Here is a 25,520-nt window from a genome sequence, read left to right on the forward strand (position 1 = left end):
ATTCTTTAATGCAGCCAGCATCCCTTAGGTCCCACTTTACATTGGACGTATGTGTTAGGCACTAAAATAATGCTACTTGTCTGAAAACAAAGCCTCTTTCCCTCCTGTTGGAGGCAAGGCAATCAAGTCTCTGGGAGGGAGTATTTGCATTTGATAGGATAGGATCTACATAAGCAGTGTGGAAGGGAAGGGCACCCCAAGTACAATGAATGGTTTAAGTGCAAGTGCAGGGACAGGGGAAATACATTTCCTAACAGACATAATGTCTAATCTGTATATGGGAGAATTCTAAAATAGAAGTTAGAGAGATTGGGAGTAAGGTGAAAGAGTGTCTTAAGGTCTCAGCCTTTTCATCATTATACAATTTTTCACCTTTAGGTTAATCTACTAGTTTATTCATGGCATTGAGCATTGTCAGATCAGTTCAATTCAATGCAATCTAATACAATCAATTCAGTGCAAAATGATTAAATGCAACGTTATCTACATCAATGAATTAACTTTCAGCCATGATGCATGTTTTCTACTAATAGCTTAGCTTTAAGTAGTTAGGGTTCTCAGATCATTTGAAACAAGCTGGGATCTGACTCTCAATCAGATATTTACTCACAGTGACTGAAAGTCAGAGAGTGAAACACAGGGACCCGAGACTGCGATCTACATTTGGACAAAGAGGTTTTCTGTTGGAGTTAAGATGATCAGAGTCATAGTTCCTCCATATGACCAGGTCCTATTTGATAGAGGAACCGACTTAAAGGAGAATACTTTTTTGAAGTCAGAACATCACAAGAAGGAGCCCCCAAGTGTTTTTTCTGTATGAGGAAAGAGGCATGAGTGGGTGCGGAATGATCATGATGAGGATGAATGTGACATTCCTACCTTTGCTCCTATCGAATTAAATACATGGTCTGTTTTCTCTCTAATTTAGGTCAGCCTGTTAATGGGTACAATGACCCTAGCAGGGAAGCATGAAAAACCAGTTTATGAGTTATTCAGATGGTCACATTTTAATTCTAAAAGCTGGATGTTAGCATGACAGTCACTCATTGGGAAAAAAAATGATGAGGTGCCTGGGTGGCTCAGTCAGCTGAGCATCCAGCTCTTGATTTCGGCTCAGATCATGATCTCAGTTTGTGAGATTGAGCCCCATGTCAGGCTCTGTGGAGCCTCCTTGGGATTCTCTCTCTGCCCCTTCCCCACTCATGCACACTCTCTCTCTCAAAATAAACTTAAAAGAATTCCAAGACCCTAGGTTTCATAATTATTCACCAATTGGAAGCAATAATTACAGAAAAGCCAAACAAAAATATTTTAAATGCTCAAAATCTTCACTGGTATGCATTTTTCTCATTTTTTTTTATTGCACAAAAATTATATGGATATTGAAAGAAAGTAAGAATTCAAGGTAAGCATGAAGAATAAAAATTATCCATCAACCCACCATCTAAAAATAGTACCTGTAAATTTTGGTTTGTAAGCCTCTGCATCATGTCCTAAATCTACAAATTTATTCCTTTTAAAAATGGATTTACATAATATCACCTTTTTGTTTCTTAATTGTTATTTGTTTATTTATTTATTTTATTCATTTTTGAGATAGAGAGGGCACAAGTGAGTGAGGGGCAGAGAGGGAGCGAGAGAAAGAGAGGGAAGCAGGGTTCACCCAGAGTGGGGCTCTCTCGCTCACAAACCATGAGATCATGACCTGAGCCAAAGTCAGACACTTAATGACTGAGCCACCTAGTGCCCTACCTTGTACCTTTTTAAAGCAACTAAATGTAAAACTATTTCTACCTCAATACACTTCTATCATTTTGATAACTTTACTATATTCTATTTTATAGAAGTCATAATTTATTTAACCAATTACTGTTGTTGGACATGTGTGTTGTTGCAGATTTCCCAATACTCTAACCAATGCTGTGATCAATTTTTTAAATTAAATTTTTCATTTTAACTTCAGTATTAATATACAGTATTATCTTAGTTTCAGGTGTATACTAGTGATTCAGCAATTCTATGCATTACTTAGTGCTCAGTGAACATTCTTAGACTTACATCGTTGCATATTTCTCTAATTACACCCCAGAGTAAATTCTGAGAGTGGAATCATTGGATCTAAAGGTTTAAAACATCCTTTAAGTTGGAATTTCAACTAATTGATCTATTTCATTTTCTTTCTTTACTATATGCTACACCTATGGCTTCAAATTATTCCATGAGTTTATACAGAAATGTGTAAAGATACCTAAAGTTGTAAGATTCCCATGTTCATTGCAGCATTACTCACAATAGCCAAGATGTGGAAACAATTTAAGTGTCCATCAATGGGTGAATGAACAAAGGAAGTCTATGTATGTATTATTTAGTCATAAAAAAGAATGGAATCTTGCCATTTGCAGCAACATGGGTAGACCTAGATGGTATTCTACTAAATGAAGTAAGTCAGACAGTGTAAGACACATGTTGTATGATCTTACTTCTATGTGGATTCTAAAACCAACAGAACAGCCAAACAAAACCAAGCTCAAAGATACAGAGAACATATTGATGTTCACCAGATGTGGGGAAGAGGGAATGGGAAAATGGGTGAAGGGAGTCAAAAGATACAAACTTTCAGCTATAAGTCATAGAAATGTCATGTAGAGCATGGTGACTATACTTAATACTATATTCTGTATTTATAAGTTGCTGAGAGAACATCACAAGAAGAGAAACTCTACAACTAAGTATAATGATGGGTGTTCACTAGGCTTACTGTGGTGATTATTTCATAATATATACAAATACCCAATCATCATGTTATATACCTGAAACTACTAGGATGCTGTAGTTCAATTGTACCTCAAAAAACATAAGTAAAAACATTAAGAACCAACCAATACACGACTGACTAAACTCTTACTTCATTTTTTTCCTCAGATTATGAATAGGCTTGGTTAATTTATTTCCAACATTCATCTTTCTCTTTGTTAAATAGGTGAGATACCCCTATCCTAATAGCTGCTAATATAAGCAGTGCTTGTGGCAATATTTGGACTTAAACAGCTTTTGACAGAGGTTGGGGGGGGGGCTTAAAAAATCCCTACCTACGTCTGGAGTACTTGTGACTTGTGACTCAGATTTTCATGACTTGCATCAATTTCAAATTTCTCTTTGAGATGCTAATGTAACTCGTAACATCAATGAATTCCTGGATTCTTGGCAGAAAATTAAAAAAAGGTTAAAACTTTAAAACTTCAATAGAAAGTTTTGTATGTATGGACCAGCTATGCAGTTTTTTTTTTCTACTGTGGTTAAACACCTAAACATGAAGTTTACCATCATAACCTTTTTGGGTATACAGTTAGTGTTATTAAATGCATTCAAGATGTGCTACCATCACCACCATCTCTTCTGCAGAACTGTTTTCATCTCGTCAAACCGCAACTCTATACCTATTCATCACTAACTCTCCAATCCCCTTCCCCACTTAGTCCCTGGAAACTACCATGCTATTTTCTCTGTACTATATGATTTTGACTACTCTAAGTACATCATGTAAGTGGAATCCTATAGTTTGTCGTTCTGCACCCAGTTTATTTCACTTAGCATACATATTATCTTCAAGATTCATCCATGTTGTAGCCTGTGTTAGAAATTCCTTCCTTTTTTAAGGCTAAGCAACATTCCATTGTGTGTATATATATCAAATTTTGTTTATCCATTTATTTACAGGTGGACACATGTGGGGCTTCCACAACCCTATGACTATTTTTGATGAGATTGAAAAGGAGATAAAACTAAAGCAAAAACCCAAGATTATTACTGTTCAAATAAAAGTATCAAGACCTGGGGCGCCTGGGTGGCGCAGTCGGTTGAGTGTCCGACTTCAACCAGGTCACGATCTCGCGGTCTGTGAGTTCGAGCCCCGCGTCGGGCTCTGGGCTGATGGCTCAGAGCCTGGAGCCTGTTTCCAAGTCTGTGTCTCCCTCTCTCTCTGCCCCTCCCCCGTTCATGCTCTGTCTCTCTCTGTCCCAAAAATAAATAAACGTTGAAAAAAAAATTAAAAATATCAAGACCAAATAAGATATGTGATTGTTTATCTCCTATAAATCTTAATAAATCAAAAGCCAATATAAGAAAGACTACAAAATCACTATAAAATTGTCAAATAAGAAAAATCCCAAATGTCTACAGATTTAAAAAAGGCTAAAGAAAAAATAATGTAGTCGAAAAAAGTTGTGGAAAAATGTAACACAGCTTAGTGCAGGAAGGAAAGAAGGTAAAAATAACAGATTGCAGGAAGAAGGGGAAGAAATGAGAATGGTAGAGCAAAATAATAAAATAAGAATATAAACACAATAGTAAATTAGTAAATGGAAATTATAGTTGTATGTTTGAAAAATTGGTCAAGAATTTTAAATTAGTATTTTACATAAAAACAAGAGATATACCTAACAAAAAGAGGATAAACCATAAATATTAGGCAAAAATCTGGTATATTAATGTCGGCATCAGAAAAAATTGATTTGAATGGAAAGTTTTGCTATATATAAGACATACATTATGAAGTTGCATGTTTTATACTCTTACTTTTTAGTCCCAGAGATCCTGATATTAAAACAAGTATAGACATATAAACTCATTTGTGTGTAATGGTAATACCCATATTGACTATGTCATGTAGAGTATATTGGGCTCTCCAGGGATACTGCCTATTTGGAAACCAACATGGAAAAAAAAAATTCTCCATCAAGAATCCTGAAGGTATATTTTGTTTGATGATATCTGAGCATTCCACCCCACCTAAGAATTCTTCCTAAGAAAACACCGCAGCCCAGGGACTTGAAAGAGATAGTACTCATTCTGAGCCTCACCAATCACTGTATTTCCACAGCACTTAAAATAGTGCTGGGTATACAGGGCTTTGATCATTCATGCATTCACCCATTTAACCCTTCGTTTATGCATCCTGGTCTTCAGCTGTGAAGGACTCTAGGTTTTGTTTTCCTCAGTGGTGCCAGTAAGGATTTAAGAAGCAGCCCCTCTGCAGAAGTTTCTAGCAATATAAAGGGTAAATGGTTAACTCTGAATAAGATTAGAATCTTGTCTAGTTCAATCTCCTTATTTTACATGTGGGGCAGTTTGTATGCAAGCTTCTCTTTCACTGAACTTCCACCTTACTGAGTCACCTCACTGATTTGCAGCCATATGTGGAAGGACTCTTGTTACTAGTTCAGAGATGGACATGATGGTTAGAGTTTGAGCGATGAATCGACATTAAAATCTCCATGACTTGAACTTCCTTTGTGACTTCAGTCGTTTTTATTTCCATGTTGCAGATTTATAACTGAAGTCTCAAGAAGTTAAGACTTTTGCAGAATTTATAAGGTAATAATTAAATCACAGTGCTTACAAAGCCCATGGTTCAGTGCATGAGACCATAGATTAAGGCACTTGATCGATGAGAGTCATTACCAATATCCTGATTATTTTATTAACATTACTACCATGACATCAGCTGCTCCTTATTAGTTGGTTTAACATCTTCCAGTGATCTGTGTTTCCTCTTTGTTCCTTCTCAAGTACACAATGGAGAATACTTTCTCAACCTGATTTCCATTTCTGAGTCACATTCACTGCCTTTTAAAGTCAATCCCGTTTGTGCCCCCAGCATCTTGGTTCCTGAGCCACTTCTCAGAGGCTTATGAGTCGTGCTTGTTAGATGTTAAATTACTGCCACCGGAAAGTGACGAGTCTCACTTTGCAACCTTTTTGCCACAATAAAATTCACTCAATAAAAACAAAAAGTCATAGAAATGCAGGGTTTGGGGGATCATAAAGCATATGTATGTTGTAAGCAGTATGTGTTATCCAAGTGGCAGCATTCAGTGAGTTAATGCTTAAGTAGACAGCTCCTGTTAATGAGATATATTATTTAGGAAAACAGAACTGTCACTATTGCTTGCCGTGTAAAGCTGTGGATTTGTTACTTTTGAATGTTGGTTGCATTAGTAAAAACATCATTTATTCATATTGAGATGTTCCCCAGAGCTGCAGTTTGGTTAATAAAGATAAAACCCTTATTTTGGTTGTCAGATGTTATCTTCCTATCCTGGGAACCTTTCCAACAGCAACATGGGAACTTAGTCTGAGATTCGTTTAGTGGGGGATCTTCAGAGCCCCAGGTGGGTTTTTTAACTGATCTCCGGGGGCACCTTCTATGAGAACCTAAGATCCACACCTGCATAGTTTGATAAAGCATGGCATTAAAGGAAGAAAAACATAGAATCTCAGACACATAGAAAACTTGTATGTTTTCATGGAAAATATTATGCAACTTCCGATTTTTTTTCCTTTTTACAATCAAACTTCCTAGTTCTTCTCCACTAGGTCACCTCACCATCACTCGCCCGTTTTCACTACGATCAACAAGGGGCAGTCAGTAAATCCAATAAATAGTTTTAGTCCTTTTCTACTCTATTAGAATATTTGACATTATCAATACACCCCTGCTTCTTTAGCCAATTAGTTTCCATGATTTGCACCATTCTACTTTCCCTCTCACCGCTCTTGCCAAATTTATCCACCCCCTCCCCCATAGTCACTCAGTGCTGGTGTCCCTTGAGGGGACACCACCTTTCCTCAGTCCAAGCTCTGCTCTTTCCTCCTTCTATTCACTCTCCCTGGAGGACCTCACCTGCACCAACATTTCGAATGCTAGCTCTTTGCAGCTAACTCAAACCCCCTTGCATCTCGGACTCAGACATCTCCTTGAGCTCTGGACTCCCCTGACCAGCTGAACCTCTAATACTTTCCAAAAGAGGTCTCAAAATCTTTCAATTCTCAAAAGGTCCAGTCCAAATGTTTCAATTTCCTCCCCAAACATAGGTTTTCTTTTTAAAATCACTATACACATTGCTGCAAATGGCCAGATTTCATTCTTTCTCATTGCCAAAGTAGTATTCCATTGTATATATAAACTGCATCTTCTTTATCCACTCATCAGTTGATGGACATTTAGGCTCTTTCCATAATTTGGCTATTGTTTAAAGTGCTGCTATAAACATTGGGGTACATGTACCCCTATGCATCAGCACTTCTGTATCCCTTGGGAAATTCCTAGCAGTGCTATTGCTGGGTCATAGGGTAGCTCTATTTTTAATTTTTTTAGGAACCTCCACACTCTTTTCCAAAGAGGCTGCACCTGTTTGCATTCCCACCAACAGTGCAAGAGGGTTCCCTTTTCTCCACATCCTTGCCAGCATCTATAGTTTCCTGATTTGTTCATTTTAGCCACTCTGACTGGCATGAGGTGGTATCGCAGTGTGGTTTTGATTTGTATTTCCCTGATGAAGGGGTATTATGCTAAGTGAAATAAGTCAGGCAGAGAAAGACAGATACCATATGTCCTGAGAAACTTAACAGAAGACCATGGGGTAGGGGAAAGGGGAGAAAAAAGTTAGAGAGGGAGGGAGGCAAACCATCGGAGACTCTTGAATACTGAGAACAAACTGAGGGTTGATGGGGGTGGGGGAGAGGAGAGAGTGGGTGATGGGCTTTGGGGAGGGCACCTTTGGGATGAGCAGTGGATGTTGTATGGAAACCTATTTGGCAATAAATTATATTTAATTAAAAATAAAAAAACAGAATAAAAAATAAGAATCACTATACATTTTGTTTTCCATAAGCCAGAGTTGAGTGTTCTCCTTAAATTATTCTCTCTGGTTCTCCCTATAGAAACTACCAACATGTCTTGCCTATTTTAACTCTTAAATATTATTTATATAGGTTTACCTCTTTCCACTTCCAGACCCTAACTCAGAGCCTGACGATGAAGGGCAAAGCTGTCATTAAGTTTTGAATTAAAAAATCTTTATCATCAACACTCCAGTTAAAGCCAGTCCTGTTGCAGAGCTTCTGAATTGATCTCCTCAAACCAAATTTGCTGCTCTGTAGAAATTCTCCATTTTACCACTATGGTGGATGCTCTCCTGAACCAAACAAGACCATGTCATCTCTCTTCCCTCAGGTTGAGTCATTTAAATTGTTGATCTTCAAGAATCACATCAATTAGCCACTCTCACTTTACAGACCCTTCACACCCAACACTGTCCTTTCTCTGTTTGAGAGAACCACAGGTCTATTCTCTGCTCTTGATGCCTCTTGTATTCCCTGCACAGACTCTTCTGTCTGATCCTCAGTGCCCCTTGCCCTTAGTCACCTAATTAGCAGGCACTCACCCTTTCTAACAAGCTCATTTCTTACTCCTTTAGGAGTATTCACAGTTACCTCCTTGACAAGGTCAATCATTTCTATTATATGCTCTCACAATACAGAAATTAAATTATAACTAGCTGTAATAATTTTTCAATTTTTGATTGATATTTGTAACTTCCTCTTAAATTTTATTTCCCAGAGTGCAAGTCCATTAGAGCTAGGATGCCTGGTTATCCTCCCCATTTTATCTCTAGAAACAATCAGCTTGCTATCATTTATAGCAGGAGATATGTATTTAATACATCCATATATAGGATTTATTTATCCAACATAATTTGAGTGTGTGTGGAGATATTTATCTTGACTTGGACATTTCAATTTCCTCATCTATTTAAGGGGGTTAAAGTCATAATACCTGAAGTCTTTTCATGTCTAGATATTTAACCTCCTTCATAATGGAAACAACAAAATTAAACCGGATTGCCATTTCTCAGGTCAGACTGGAAAAATAAATATGACAACATGCGCTGTTGGTGAAGAGGTGGAGAAAGTCACTTTGATGCTCATGAGATATTCTTTGGAATATACTTGGTAATAAGCTTACGGAGATTTTGTCAGTATTCAACAAAACTACTTGTATGTTCATATTATGTTCCCGAAACCCAGTATCTAGGAATTCCTCTGAAGATGCAGCTCCAAAAATAGAAAAAAAAAATGGTATTTAGGAATATTCATTGCAGCATTGATTATGGATGAAAGTATTGGAAACCTATGTACTTATATATAGAAGAGAAGAGGGGTTCAGTAAATTATCATGTGTCTACATAATGGAGTACAATGCAGTCAGAACAAAAGAATGGCGATGAGAAAGATTTCTAGGATATGGAATAATTTTCAGTGTACAAATTCAGTAAAAAAAGTCAAAATAAAAAAATTACACAAAGTATGCTATTTATTGTGTAAGAAATATGAGGAAATGAAAATATGCTTCTGTCTTAACTGTACATGGAGAACCATAGGAAGGACAAACTAGACCTTTATGAGACTGGTTACTTACAGAACATGGATGAACAAGATGGAACATATAGAAGTATAGGGTAGGGAATGATGTTTCTCTGACCATTCATTTTTGAATAGTCTGACTTTTACAACTATGTTCGTGTTTCTAATTCTCAAAAGGAAAATACCAAAATGTACCAGGAGAATATTAAAACATATTACAAATAGAAGAACCTTTTAAAAACCATATTTGAAGAAATAATTTAGCCATATTGGAGGGAAACAAAAAAAAATCATCAAGTAACTTCTCAACTTTTCAGTATTTAGATTATATGCCTCGGCTAAAGGCAAAATTACAAAATTCTAAAATATGTTGGACTCTGGCCCATAGGTTTCTTTTTCACAAAGAAATGGCTTAAAAATTCTGAAAACTACCATCTGTGTATTCTTGGTCTAAGCAAATAAGGATCTATATTGTAGCAAACAGGAGCCAGGTTTCTCTTGGTCCTAAGAAGAAATTACAAATACTGAGAGGGAGAATGACATTATGAACTCTCTGGTATTCAGTTGAAATTGGAGGCATTGGTGTCAACTGATGATTTAGTTATAGATGTTTTTGGTTATATATATGTATGTTCACACATATGTATGGTTGTATGTATACACACACATCAATAAATACAGGTATGTTGAGAAATACATATAAATATATGAATATGTGTCAGTGTATACATGTTTATATATATATACATATATATATATACACACACACACACATATATATTTAATTCTTGATTCTGTGCACAGAGAGACTATAACCTAAGCAGCAATGAGCACACCTAGTGGTCAGATCTCAGTTTCGCATACCATCTTCCACTTAAGGAATCTGGGTACTTAAGAGAAAGGGCTGATTTCAGGGATAGGGTGGAAGAAAAGGAGTTGTGCCTAGAATATTATTTTGTGCCATAAAGTAAAGCAGTGCTCAAATAATGCTAGATTTAGCATGTGGGGCCCCATGAAGCTGGTACCCTTTGTATTATTTATTTAGACAGGCTCAGAGTTTTTAATCCATACGATAAGATAATATTCCATGAGTCCAGTTGGATATGAATAAAGTTTTTCCCTGCAATAAAATTTAAATCATAAATGTAGAAGGAATGATGGAATTAGAAAAATCACGAATTGGCAACCATCATTATCTTCATTGCTTCAGACAAAAAATCGTTAATGGATGCTGAAACTGGCCGGTGAAAAATTGATGAGTAAGGGCATATTTACATAGATTCTTAGTCTGCCTGGGCTACCACAACAAAACTGTAATGACCGGGTGTCTGAAACAATAGACACATATTTCTCAGAGTTCCGCAGGCTAGGAATTCCAAGATAAGGTTGCAGCAAATTTGGTTTCTCTTGAGATTCATTTTTCTGCCTTGCACATGCCTATCTTCCTGCTGTCCTCACGTGATCAGTGATGTGGGGGATGGGGAAAAGACAAAGGATGGGGAAGGAGGGTTAGTTTCTGCCTCTGTTCTTCTCATAAGGACACTAGTCTCATCATGAGGGCTTGCACCCTCATTTAAAACACCTCTCAAAAGGCCCTACCTCCAAAAGCCATCACATTGGGGTTTAGGTTTTCAACAGATGAATTTTGGGGAGAGACACCTTCAGTCCATAAAAGTTTCCAAGTGTCTGTTACCAAGGGATCTTCAAAGGGGAAGAGTAGTGACTATACCTCGGAGACACAAGGATAATAGTTAATATCACCAGAAATGTAATAGATCATCATCATGTGCCTTGGGACAAGATATACTGAGAATAGAACATCACTGGTGTAGAATTCCAGCCACTCATTATCTGAATCCAGTCATTAGGAAACATCAGGCAAGTCCCAAATTAGGGCAATTCTACAAAACAATTCTACAACTTATTTTGGAGTGTTCAAAACTATCAGTGTCCTAAAACAAAAATTCAACAGAACATCCAGATTAAAATCAGCTAAAGAGATATAAAAACTGACTGCAACAAATGATTTAAGTATTTCCTTTGGACAGGACTGGAACAGTGGTGAAACTAAAGAATATTCTATCAATTTTAATTTCCTAATTTGGTAACTTCACTGTGGTTATATAAAAAAAAAGTTCATGTCCTAAGCCAATGTACTCTGAAGGGATACAAGCAATTACATCTCCAACTTATTTTTTTTCTGCTTTATTGAGGTATAATTGGCAAATAAAATTGTACTTATCCGAGGTATACAACATGATGGTTTGATATACACATAGGTTATGAAATTACCACTATCAAGCCATTTAAAATATCCATCACTTCACAGCACTTTTTTTTTGTTTGTGGTAAGAACACCTAAGATCTACTCTCTGCAAAATTTGAGTATATAATACAGTATTATTCACTATAGTCACCTTGCTGTATACTTCCCAAACTTATTAATTGTACAAGTGAAAGTTTGACCAGCCTCTCCCCATTTTCCCCACCCTCAGCAACTGGCAAACACCATCCTACTCAGTGCTTCTCCAAGTTAGACTTTTTTATACCCCACATATAAGTGAGATCATGCAGTATTAGTCTGTGTCTGGTTTATTTCACTTTGCATAATGCCCTCCAGATTCATTCATGGTGTTGCAAATGGCAGAATGCCCTTCCTTTTAAAGGTTGAAGTATATTCCATAGGAGTATGTTTTCAAGGTTCATCCATGTTGTAACCTTTATCAATATCTCCTATCTTTTAATTTCCACAGACTATTCCATTGTGTGGTTATATCACCCTTTATCTACCCATTCATCAGTTAAGTTTATCACCAGATAAACATCTGGATTGTTTACAAATTTTGGCTGTTATAATGAATGACCCTGTGAATGTTGACGTACAAGTATTTGCATGGACATATTTAAATCTCCTTGGTCTACACTTAGGGGAGGACTTCGTGGTTCATATGACAGCTCTGTGTTTAGCTATTTGAGGAATTCCCAAGTTATTTTCCAATGTACCATTTACATTCCCACCAGCTATTTGTAAGGGTTCCAATTTCTCTGCATCCTTGTTAGCACTTATCTTCTTAGTACTTTTGCATTCTGAACAGCAAAGACCTTAAAAATATTTGAATTTGTTTGTGCAAGTTTAGATTTTCACATTGGAATAAGAGCGGTCTATTCCACTCTAGAATGGACACTCTAGCATGTCTATTGGAGTAAGATGTGCCCACTGATGGGGTGAGGGTTAAATGTAAGTATTTGTTTCAACTTGGGGCCACACATTTGTGTGTAGAAATGCAATCCCACAGCTGACACCTGTGGGAGGCTTGCATCCCCTTCAGGACATGAAAAGTCCCAAGTGAAAGTTAATCCCACTTTGAAAAAAAATAAATAAAAAAAAAAGCCCCTGGAGCAGACACCATACGTATTTTTTGTTACTTTTGTGCATTTGCCAGTCAGAGTTGTTAAAGCAGACATAGAAAAAAACAACAACAGTCAAGTCAGAGACAGGAAAATCTGGGACCCAGAAAGGAGGATGGTGACATCAGAGCAGAAACACAGTTGTGTGTCCTCTGTAAGGAAGGCTAACCAGTCCTACTGGCTGGGGCCCATCAGGGAGTCCCTCCCTTATGTGGTTGCAGGAAACCACAATCGACTCTCTGAACATCAGGCTGGCTAGTGCCTAAGAATAGATAACAGTGCAGGTTTTGCAGGATGGCAAAGATACTTAAGGCTCAGTCCAGTTCCAAAACACACAGAAGGCGAAGGTAAGAATAAAAGGACTGGTAGAGACTGATTTGGGCTTGGAAAGCTTTTCAGTCAAAATAGCTTCTATCCAGTCAACCACATGTGTCCAAATAGATATGAAACTGAGCATATGGAAGCTGTGCAAGGATTAACCTGTCGTTCTGTTCTCAGGGGTTCCAGATCAGAGAAGCTCACGTGTGATCAATCTAACATCATTTATCAGCATCCTTTAATTAAAAAATGTCAAGGATGTTGAAAGGATGGGAGAGGTAGGAGGCATAGAATCCCTTTACGACTATTTTGATGAAAATTCATCTGAGTGTATTTGTTCTTTAAGGAGGTTCCCCACTATTATAAAATGAAGTCATTACATGTGGTCTCAAAAAAGAAAAAAAAAAGTCAGAATAGAGAACAAAGAGGCTCCAGCTCTGGGACCTGGTAACAATGAGAGTGTTGAGTAGCCTTCAGCCACAATCTGCCTTTTCCAAGGGTCTGCAATGTTACCACTCTTTCTAAATAAGTGATTCAGATTCCAGAAAGAACATTTCCCTTTAGAATAGTGGTATTCGTGTTTTACCAAGTACAAGCCACAAAAATATATGAATAGGTCATTATTATGTATGTGCATAATAAAACATAAAAGCCAAATTTTGATGTAATTGACCATCTATTTAAATATCACACAGGGGCACCTGGGTGGCTCAATCAGTTGAATGTCCCTTGATTTTGGCTCAGGTCATGATCCCAGGGTAGTGGGATTGAGCCCCACATTGGGCTCAAAGCTAAGCATGGAGCCTGCTTAAGATGCTCTGCCCCTCTGCCTGTCTCTGTCTCTCAAGTAATTAATATTACTGAAATCTTTTTAGAACTTATATTTTTATTATTTTCTGAATTCCTGTAGAAAACTCCAAGGATAATGTAAACATTAAAGAGATGTTATTGGGGGCATCTGGGTGGCTCAGTCAGTTAAGTGTCCAACTTTGGCTCAAGTCATGATCTCACTGTTTGTGGGTTCGAGCCCTGCATCTGGCTCTGTGCTGACTGCTCAGAGCCTGGAGCCTGTTTCGGATTCTGTGTCTCCCTCTCTCTCTGCCCCTCCCCCATTCGTGCTCTGTCTCTGTCTCAAAAATAAATAAAACGTTAAAAAAAATGAATAAACGTTTAAAAAACTTTTAAAAAGTTATTGGTCAGCAAACTATTTTAATAACTAGTGAAACAACGAGCATTTCCTATTACTGGGAAGTCTTGGTCAGGGAGATGTTCCACGGGACTCAGTTGTGTTGCAGCTAATGGCTCCTTGCTTTGGATTGACTTTGGTTCCAACAACTGGGACTTTTCTTTATGTTACTTTTCATGCCCCAGGAGATTAGCTAGGATTTATAATGGAACTGAGGTTCCAAGGGACAGAGTGGAAGCATGCAAAGCCTCTAGAGTCCCTGGCTTAGAATTTCTGGAGCATTCTTGGGGCGCCTGGGTGGTGCAGTCGGTTAAGCGTCCGACTTCAGCCAGGTCACGAACTCGCGGTCCGTGAGTTCAAGCCCCGAGTAGGGCTCTGGGCTGATGGCTCAGAGCCTGGAGCCTGTTTCCGGTTCTGTGTCTCCCTCTCTCTCTGCCCCTCCCCCGTTCATGCTCTGTCTCTCTCTGTCCCAAAAATAAATAAACGTTGGAAAAAAAAATTAAAAAAAAAAAAGAATTTCTGGAGCATTCTATTGCCCAGAGCAAGTCAAAGTTTAGTCCAGATTTAAGGGTTGAGAAAATATGCACCAACTGTTCATGAAGATGGGTGGAGCTATAAACAAATTCATACACATCAAAGTGGAAATGAATACAGTGAAGAGTGGAGAATTGGGAATCATTTTGTTAAAATCTTGTGTGTGTAACATCAGTATTTAAATGTAAGTGTAAGCAGATATGTTACTAAATATTCTGGGACTGCAACCTAGCCTTTAGAACATCACCAGTCAGTATTTGTGGCAAATAACCCAAACATCCATGAGACGATTAAATTCCATCTACATCTCCACAAAGGCAATCTCTCCAAGGATAGGAGTCTCAATCCATCCTGAGTCCTCTCTCAACTGAATCCTAGACCCACATATTCCTGAAAATACCTTTACATGGATGACGTAGAGGTATTTTTGCCTGGGCAAAAAGTAAATTCATTATTTCCTTCATAAAACTGTCTCTTTTCCTGTTTTCTGTATTTCATTGAAGGCATGACCAATTATGCAGTTGCACATAAGATTTCTACTCACTTACCTTCTGTGCACAACTATTCAACAAGCTCTATAACTGTACCTTTAGGTGGGTTTTAGTTCTAGTTTCACCCCTCCATTGTACTGCCCTGGCTTTATTTCAGCTTCTCCTTATTTGGATTATATGACAATTTTTTAACTTATCTTCCTGTCCCTGGTCTCGTTTGTCTGTAGTCCAGTTTTCCACAATTCCTCTGGAATAAGCTTATTAAATTGCAAATCCAACTAGCTAAATGTCACTGGCCTCAGTTGCTTTCCATTTTAAGAACCTGAGTTCATTACTGTGGCATTAAGGTCTTCTCTGATCTGATTCCTTCCTGCCCCTCTGGTATATTGTCATTTTCTTGCTTTGCTTTTTCTTGTGCAACTCCCTATTATTTCAGGTACTGTTGTTTGCCTCCAGTGATCTTGCTCCATTGCAATATGGGAGGCAAGGTTCATGGTACTTAAGAGCAGGTGTTTTAGAGTTAGATACCCTGATTCTGAATGTTGTGTTTGTACTTAATTTCATTGAATTGCCATTTTTTTTGTAAAATAAAAATAGTAGTGACATCTATCCCGTACGGTTGTTTACAATATTAAATGTAATGATGCATGCAAGTAAGTTAGCATAGTTCTAAAAACAGTCACTCCACAGTATTAACTATTGATGCTAATATTTCTATCCCCTCATTTTTCTATCTCTGAAGGTCCTATTCCTGTTTTAAGACTTTAACCATACATCTTTGAGGACCCATTTCAGCCTGGAATTCTACTATCCTATTCTATTCTTACTCCTCCAATCAATTCCCATAAAACCCTGGCTATACTTTTATTGTAGCGTTTGTTATGTAATGTTGGACTTTCTCCCTCCTTCTGTATGCCTAGCTCCTCTTAGAAGACTGTAAACATCCCGAGGGAAAGGACTGTGACCCATTCAGCTTTGAATGCCTCCCATCAGTGTGTGGACCACCGCAGATGTTCAGTGAACAGGAGTTTTCTTTGTGAAGATGTGGGAGATCAGACCGCAGTGTTAGGAGGAATGAGCATGCATAGCCATAGATGAAAAGGTCAGTAGGTGACTGAAATCTGTCAAAGTGGAGCTATTCACTCAATCATTTGGATTATGTCATGGCAGGTGAGAACTGACCTGAGTAAGAATTGCTAATTCAAACATGTCTCAAGTATCTTGGATTGGGTGCCTGGGTGGCTCAGTTAGTTAAGTGTCTGGTTCTTTATTTTGTCTCAAGTCATGATCTCAGGGTCCTGAGATTGAGTCCTGCTTTAGACTCTGTCCTGGGTATGGAGCCTCTTTAAGATATTCTCATTTTCTCTCTTATAGCCCCTCCCCCTGCACTGGAACTTTCTTAAAAAAAAAAAAAAAGAAAAAGAAAAGAATATTCTTGCCTTGAGCAAGGACAGCGAGCTTTGATCCTAAAACATTTAGTTGATTCCAAGCCTATTATCAGTCAAGGAATGCTGTACAGATTATGAAAAACATCAACATTGAGAAACCAAAATTTTGGCAACTTATCAACATATGATGGAAAGTAATGGGAAAATTTTTTGAATCTGATTTTTTCCCCCAAATTCCCAGAGCAACAAAAATGGGAATGAGTTCAACTATCCAACTTAATCACACAGGATTTCAAGTGAGTCCTTTATTGGTTTGACCATATTGATCTTTCAAAAAAAAATCACTATTTTTGGTGTTAAGAATATGCTCTTAACCTTGAGACAGTATCTACAATTTGTAGAGGAGATGGTCTTCTATCTTTTGTTTACTATTCAATCCCCTGAACTTGTTCCTCTATCAGGGAATTCACTAGAGGGGTAGAGTTTTAACAATACATTTAATTTCCAAATTTCAGAGCAGGACTTTTAGCACAATCTCATTTCATAATTCTTTGCTTTTGATTCCAAATTATTTCTGTAGCTATTCCTCTTGACTGCTCTGGGTTATCTGGCAATTAGTGCTGTCATTATTTGTAGACATAGGAGCTTGAGAGAAATCCAGAACTGTCTGCCAATTTGTAGTTTGTCAAAATGTAGCTCTTTGCTTTCCCTCTTATCTCTTAAAACCTTTTGAGTACAACCTATTTTCCCTATTTGTCTTTCTGCTAGAGGTTGTCATTTATAAATACTATTTCAAAACCACTTCTGATTCCTTTTATTTTCTATAGAGGCAATCTTTTCCTTTAGAGGGAATCACCATCTCTAGTGGATTTTGTGGTTTATACCAGAAGAATATGGAGACCTAGAAGGATGAATTTCAAATGGCTCCACTTTTTTTTTTATTACTGGGGACATGCCATTGCATTGGAGTTTCTATATACTAGCTCATTAGGCAAGATTAACCATTTAGAAAAAAGGAGACCTCTTGCAAGGTAATTTCAATAAGGTCACTATCCGAGTATTTTTTATGTTTCTTTGATAACTTTATGTAATTATTTGTTGTATTGCTTTGACTTCTACTTAATTTTATTACAAAAATCAATGAGGATTTAGTTGACTTGGAGTCAATGTGTGCACAAGTTAAACTTGCTGTTTAAGCTCAAATATAAGGATAATAGAGAAACATACATGCACATGTGTACCTAGATTCTTCTACATGCATATGTGCCAGATTTTTCTTAGGTAGGGTCATCGAGTAATAAAACCATACCAAAACATATTGTACCTCCATACTATATATAAATATAACTAGATTAGGTTTGTGGTTTCTTCCCTATAACTACGTTCCATTCTTTTTCCTTCAATTTATATATTCTTCCTATATTTTACACAAAATATGGTCCAATGTGTCTCTAAGACTTTAAGCCCACATCCATTGGAAATTGTTAGGCTATTATTTCAGCAATCATCATTGGTTAAATTGATGGAGGCTGGTCATGCCTATTGAGAATTCATGAATCTCCTGGAAGCCATGGAAATCGAGGAATCCTATACCCTTTAGAAGGGTATTTTTTTTTTCATCCATGAACCTTATTGGGTGTGCACATAAAGGTTAGGGAAAATTTTTAAGCAGGGTCTTTTATGATACAGAGCTGGGAAGGGCACAAGGAGTTCAAGTAGATGAGACAATTCTTCTCCCCTATCTCCTCTAGAGAACAAAAGTCTTCATCTGCGTAGGGAAGGGTAAAAAGCAGTGTTGTACTTAGGGCATTGGTGAAGATCCATTGTAACAGAGGAAAAAGGACAGGACAACAAACAAAAGAGTCCCTATCGTAGAGAGAAGCAGAAATGGATGGTGGGCTCAGAACTATAGCCAAGGTAGGAGCAAGACCGTAGTTTAGGCTACATCCCCAAGACCCAAGACACAGTACCAATGAGACACAAGGGAGAGTAGCATTGGAAACCAGCCACTTCTTTCAATAAGGAGTTATCTGAAGAATGTGAGGCACTGACAGTAACCATAGTAACAAAAAATCTCAGTATCAGTGGGATTTCTAACTACATTAAGTCAAAGCCCAACAATAAAGATCAAGCAGAAAGAAAAATGTGCCCATTTCCAGGCATAAAAGCTGTTTCATCTCCATCTTTACTACTCTGTATAAAATACCTGGCTTTCAAGAATTAAACATATTAAGGAAGTGAAAGAACATAAAGAAAATCAGCACTACCAAGAACACAGAGGTTAGGATTATCTGACAAGATTGAAAATATCTCTGCTTGGTAGGATCCAGAATCTTGTGGAAATGTTGGACAACGCAGAAGATTGGATAGGTGGTTTCAGGAGAGAGATGGGAACTAGAAGAAATCATCACATTTAAGTGCTGAAAATGAAAACCACAGTAAGAGAAACGGATCATCCCTTCCACTGTTCATCAGTAGACAGGACACAGAAGAATAAGGGAACTTGAAGATTAGTCAAAAGAAATTATCAAACTGAAATTAAAAAAGAGAGAATAAGACATCAAGACATGGATGCAAGATAAAAAAAAAATCTAACATGTATAATTAGAATCCCAGAAGAGAGGAAAATGGTGCTGAAAAGATACTCGAGGAGCTCAAAACTTACCAAAAATAATGGTATACATCAAAAACATACCTGAGAACCTCAGTTTACCAAGCAGAATACCAAGAACACTACATCTAGGCATATACTGTTGAGATTGCTAGAAACAAAAATCGAAGACTGGGAGAGGTGGGGGGTAGAAAAGGGTGACAGCAGGGGACACTTAGCATTTAGAGTAACAAATAGAAGAATTCTACAAGACTTCAAAACAGTGTAAGATAGAAGGAAAACAAAGGACATCTTTAAAGTGATGAAATGAAAAATACAAAAACCAGAGCATCAAACCAGAATTCTATAGAGAAAGGAATTTTCATAAATAGAAGTAAGGATTTTCTCATACATACAACTGAAATACTTCATTTTCACCAAAGTTTACACATGTGAAATGGTAGAACAATACTTGAAAATCTGGTAAGTTAAACCTGTTTGATGCATTGAACTCCAGGGCAACCTCTAAAAAGCGTTTTTTTCATAAAGTTCATTATTTTAAAAAATACTATTTACAATGGTAACTGTTCATTATAATCCTGCAAAATACCTGCAACCTGAATGCTGAAAACAGAACTCCGATAAAATAAAATATATAGACATCTGTACAGATTTTAGGTTGTGGGCCGAATTCAAAGCTTTGTGGTCCTAAGACTGAGATCTCTGCTTTCTTGTAAAAAGGTGTCTCTCCTATCTCCGGAAGATCACCTGAATTCCTCAGCACATTAAGCTCCCTTATCTTAAAACAAAGGTTGGTGGGTCAGGCAGTTTCATGTTTCAACACTGTCTGCCTTCACCTCTTCTACCTCTATTCTGTTGCCAGCCAGAGAAAGTTCTGTTTTAAGGGCTGTGTGATTTAATTAGGTTCACCCAGATAATCCAGAACATGCTCTATATAAGGCCCTAACTTCAATCACATCTTCAAGGGTCCCTTTCACCATGAAATATAACATTTTCATCAGTTCAGATGATTGGGTTATGATGTACATATCTGGGCGGCTATTATTCTGCTTAACACAAAAGGCATCAATAAAAGATTGAAATAAAAAATGCTAGAAATAACACATTTTACATATACACACAGATACATATATAGTATTTTCGAAGAAAATTTTCCAGACTCTGATAGGTTTTCAATGATCTGGTCACAACAAGAAAATCAGCGAAAAGTAGGCCAACAAATTACCTAAGATAAAACAAAAAAGGAACAACTGTGAATGAAGTACCCGATGTGTATCTAAAAATCATGAGACAGTATCTCACATCTATATATATGTAACTGAATTCCCAAAAAGCCGAGAGGCAAGGAAGTTTGCTCAAGAAATATTTGAAGTGTTAATGACCAAGAATCTTCCAAAGTTAATTAACAAAACAAACCACAGATCCAAGAAACTCAGGGATCTCTATTCAGAATTTGAAAGAGAAGTAACAAAAACACCTCAACAAGATCAAACCAAACACATATACACACAGGCTTATCGTAGTCAAATTCTTGAAACACAAAGAAAAAGGAATAACCTTGAGTGTAGCCAGAGGAAAAAGAAACATACAGAAGGAAAAAGCTATGGATTCCTACACATCCCTTTTCAGAACTTGGGAAACTAGAAAACAAAGAAGCAATATCTTTAAAGTTTTAACAGTACTGAAAGCTGGGAGAGGAGAGCAAAGAACAGAAAAGCTATCTGTTCAGAGTTCTATAATCATAAAAAGTATCTCCCAACAATAAATCAAGTGAAGACTTTTTCAAACAATAAAATTTAACTTTAAGAATTAATTCCCAGCATATCTTTAAAGTTTATTTTGAGAGGGTGGGGGAAGGGCAGAGAGAAAGAGAGAGAGAGAATCCTTAATAGGCTCCACTTTGACCCTGCGGGGCTTTAAGGGAGCAGAAATCAAGAGTCAGATGGTAACTGACTGCACCATCCAAGAAATACTGCAGTAATTTGCTCAACTGTATGTTTGTTTTTCTATTTGCAGAAGAAAATTTGAAAAGCTTAACGTTGATCCATCATAAAAACTCTCAAACTAAAATTACAAGGGAATTTCCTTAATATAATCAAGAGCATCTATGAAACACCTGCAGTTAACATCCTACCCTGAATGGCAAAATACCGAACACTTTCTTCTCAAGATTGTGAACCAGACATCTAGGATCCCTGTCTCCTCTTCTATTCATCATTACACTGGAGGTCCCAGTCATTGAAATAAAAAAAGAAAATTATTTTCACTAACACTTTTATAAAATCTACAACACTCCTGGAACTGGTAAATGCATTTAGCAAGATTGTAGAATAGTAGATCTAAAAATCACTATCTTCTAGTATAACTGTAAACAATGAAACAAATGAAGTATTTACACAGATTTTAGTAAACTTCTTTCACCTTGTTCCTCTCAGTCATCTAACTAAACACTTCTGGTTTGCCTATGCCCAATTCAAATGGATTTTTGCTCAAATAAACTCAAAATTTATAATATTGATCAAGTCTATCTTTCAAAAATAGTCTTTCAATTTTTTTCAAGTTTTTAATTAAATTTCTTTTAGTTAACAATGTAATATTACTTTCAGGTTTAAGGTCTCATTTCTAAAGCCTCCTAGTTCATTTTCTCATTTCTTTCTACCACCATTCAGATTGTTTTTGAACAGGTTTGAAGATGTTCTCTCTTGAGAGCTCATATATTTTGTGTACCACAGACTAGGTCAACACAGCCCGTCATGGTTAAGTCATGTTAAAGAGAAAACCCAACTGGAGTCACGTATGTTCAAGTTCGAGGTCAGTAAACCAAAACTTAATATAACCTACCAAACTGCAATTTCAACTGCCCCAGGAATATAACCATTAACCAGTCAAACTGGAAGTTCTCCATCAACTTATTAATCCATTGTTAAGTCCCTTCCATTTCCCTTAGGAGGGTGAACTTTGTACTCCACCTTTAAAAACATTTTCTTTTCTGCAGCTGGACAGAGCTTCTTTCTGTTTGCTGAGTAGGATGCTGCTCAATTCATAAATCATTTAATGAAGCCAATTAAATCATTAAATTTACTCTGTTGAATTGTGTTTTTTTTTTTTTTAACAGGAGAGAACTGTCATACCACGCCTGAGAGGCCATCTGGCTTCCATTGTTACAGTGTTATTTTAGAAGAGCACAAAACACCTGAGTAAGCATAATTGTATAACGCAATTACCCCACTGTTATTTTCAGGAAGGTCATTATCTCTAATGTAAATGGTATTATTTAAAACAGTGAAATATAATTGTAATGGTCTTACGTGAATACATAGGTCATGCATACATGTAAAAATTGGCTCTTGCGTCTGTTTAGGATTCTGGTAATGTAATGCATTTCTCCCTGAGCCCTGCTGATGGCATCTGCCAAGTATCTTCATTTGGTGAGAAGTGCTGGAAGCAACAACACTGGATGCTAATTTTGTTAATGAAGAAAGGGCTCTAAGATCTGACCGGCTTACTTATCCAGAATCAGTTTGGATTTTTTTAAAAAAAATATTTAGTTTTGAGAGACCGACAAAGACAGAGCGTGAGTGGGCAAGGGGCAGAGAAAGAGGGAGAAAAAGAATCCGAATCTCAAAGTCATGGGGCTCAAAGTCATGAACGGTGAGATCATGTCCTGAACCGAAGTCAGACGCTTAACCCACTGAGCCACCCAGGTGCCCCAACAATCATTTTAATTTAGCAAAATTTGGTCTGCTTTGGGTTGGAAAAAAAAAAAAAAAAACTGACTTACTTCTATTGTCCTATCTTGAAGGGAAAAATAAATCAAAGAGGCAAATAGAGCCATCTGATCATCATAAAACACTCATGCTGCCTTTCTGCAGCTAAAAAGGCATCAGAAAAGGCCATTTATAATACCGTAGGCACTGCCCCTTTTCTGATGCTGGTCAAGTTGATTGTGCTTGTATTATTCAGTTTGCTTTACATTTTGCCACATTCCTGCTCCCTCAGCTCATTTTGAGTAAATTCTGTGTGTCTCTAAGTGCTGATATGCATTATATTTGGGCAGGAAGCCAAGGCATTAATCAGATAAACACATCGAATTTCGAAAATCTTCCCCCCCCCCCCCCCGCCCGCCCCTTCTCTCACAGTTCCCTTCCCCATTATCCCTGTCCCTTGAATTAATCTCACATATATGCTACAGGAGACATTTAGTACTCAGGTGTGGGTTGGAAGACGGGTAACCACAGTTGCTGTGGGTGAGATGGAAGGCTTTCCAAGAGCCATTGCTCCCAAGACTTGCCCAGGTGTTATAATCTTCCTGGAGGCAACTTCCTTCGGCTCTCATGGATCCTTTGATTCCAAGGGGGATCTCTTTTGAGACCCAAGGAAACATGCATTGGGCAGGAGGTATAGAAATCTTCCACTTCATCACTGCATAGCCTCAAAAAGATTACTTTCCTCATTTGTAAAAAAACCATCCCCATGGAATAGGACAAGCACTACAAAAGATCATGAAAGGAATGCAAATATTCGTAGTCCACGGTACAACGTGTGCGCTCAATGCAATGTATTTTTTTTTTTCCAACGTTTTTATTTGTTTGTTTTTTTGGGGGACAGAGAGAGACAGAGCATGAACGGGGGAGGGGCAGAGAGAGAGGGAGACACAGAATCGGAAACAGGCTCCAGGCTCTGAGCCATCAGCCCAGAGCCTGACGCGGGGCTCGAACTCACGGACCGCGAGGTCGTGACCTAGCTGAAGTCGGACGCTTAACCGACTGCGCCACCCAGGCGCCCCAATGCAATGTATTTTAAAAGCTATTTCAGAGAATCCTGAACCTGAAACAGGACTTTTAGGGATATTAGTGGTGGCTACAACAGAGCAACGGGGCGTTGCTTGCTCAAAACACAAGTCTGCAAGCTTTCCCTGCACCTAAAGCATCAGATTCTACTGTTTGGATATTTAATATCCTCCTCCAGGATTCTGAGGAACTGCTGGGCTTAGTGCAGCCGGGCCACAGGAACCCCACATTTTAAAACTCCCATCTCTTTCAAAGCATCACTACTTCTAGCTTCTCTTTAGAGGTTTTCAGGAATCAGGAACTTGGTATCTCTTGGGTAGGTGTGACAGCTGTGAAAACTGCTCCTCTTTTGCAAAAGAAAAGCTGCCTCCAGATGCTAATTCTAACGCTTGGAGCTACTAAGAGCAAATTTAACCCCTTTTCTCATGAGAACATCCTTAATTTCTTTGAAACGACTTATCTTCCTGATTCTTCCCTCTCCTGTGAGCCCGCACCCTGACCAAGTTTATGTCCCAAAATCCCAGCTCCCAATTTACTAAGTTTTGCCAAATACATACCCACTGCTAGAGTTTCAGCTGCCTTATCCTTACTATTCTCTCCTAACTACCCCCTTAGAAGTTACTTTTTAAATGTCTTGTTCTTTCTCAAATGCATAGAGAATATATTCTTTAAGCTTTTGCAAAAGGAATCTCAGATCTTTTTCTCTATGTGATCTCCATATCCTCAATCATATCTGGATCCAGAGTTTTTTTTTTTTCCCATAGAGAGCTCAAAGATTTAGAAAGAGATAGAGTTGAAGGCATTAAGACAACATATGGCCCAAGTTTCTACCCTCAGACCCATTTTACAGGGAAAACATCAGAGATTCTACAGAACTAAGTAATTTCCTCCTGTCTCCTAGTACAAAAGCTACTTCTATAAATGAAACTATGTTTGTGTTATGCGCAGAACTCAGGCTAGCATTCTGGAGACTTTTTTTTTGTTCACCATAACCTTTTCCTGGTTAATTTTTTTAAACTAAAATATTTCACCTACTACTCCTGAAGAAACTGTAAGAGACCTTACAATTTCCACATTCCTGCGTAGTAACAAATGGCTGGAGACTGTAAAAGATTTCAAAACAGAGAGAGAGAGAGAGAGAGAGAGAGAGAGAGAAAGCCAAGCCTAACCCAAAGAATCTTTTCAAAATAAGCTCGAGAGAGAGAGAGAGAGAGAGAGAGAGAGAGCGAGCGCGCCAAGCCTAACCCAGAGAATCTTTTCAAAATAAGCTCCAGAGGCTAGAGGGGAGGGAATTTATAGACTTTCTCATTGGAGGAACCGGTGGATCTTTCTCCAGCTGCAAGCCCTCAACCTGAACTGAATTCCGCCCCCACCAGGACACCTGAATCCTTTGCATTCTTTGAAAGGATCCAACACCGTTTGACAAGTCTCAATCACTCCCAGGTAACCATGTTTCAATCCCTGTTTTGCATACAGGGCCTAAACGACCTTTGGCTTTAAAAATCTGCCCTCTTCAAGTTTCTAACCTGAATTTGTGTTTCCTGAATTGCAATTCTAATTCCCCAAATACATGCCTGTTTATTTAAATTT

Source organism: Acinonyx jubatus, chromosome D2 (genome assembly GCF_027475565.1).
Source record: "Acinonyx jubatus isolate Ajub_Pintada_27869175 chromosome D2, VMU_Ajub_asm_v1.0, whole genome shotgun sequence".
In the NCBI taxonomy this organism is placed as follows: domain Eukaryota; kingdom Metazoa; phylum Chordata; class Mammalia; order Carnivora; family Felidae; genus Acinonyx; species Acinonyx jubatus.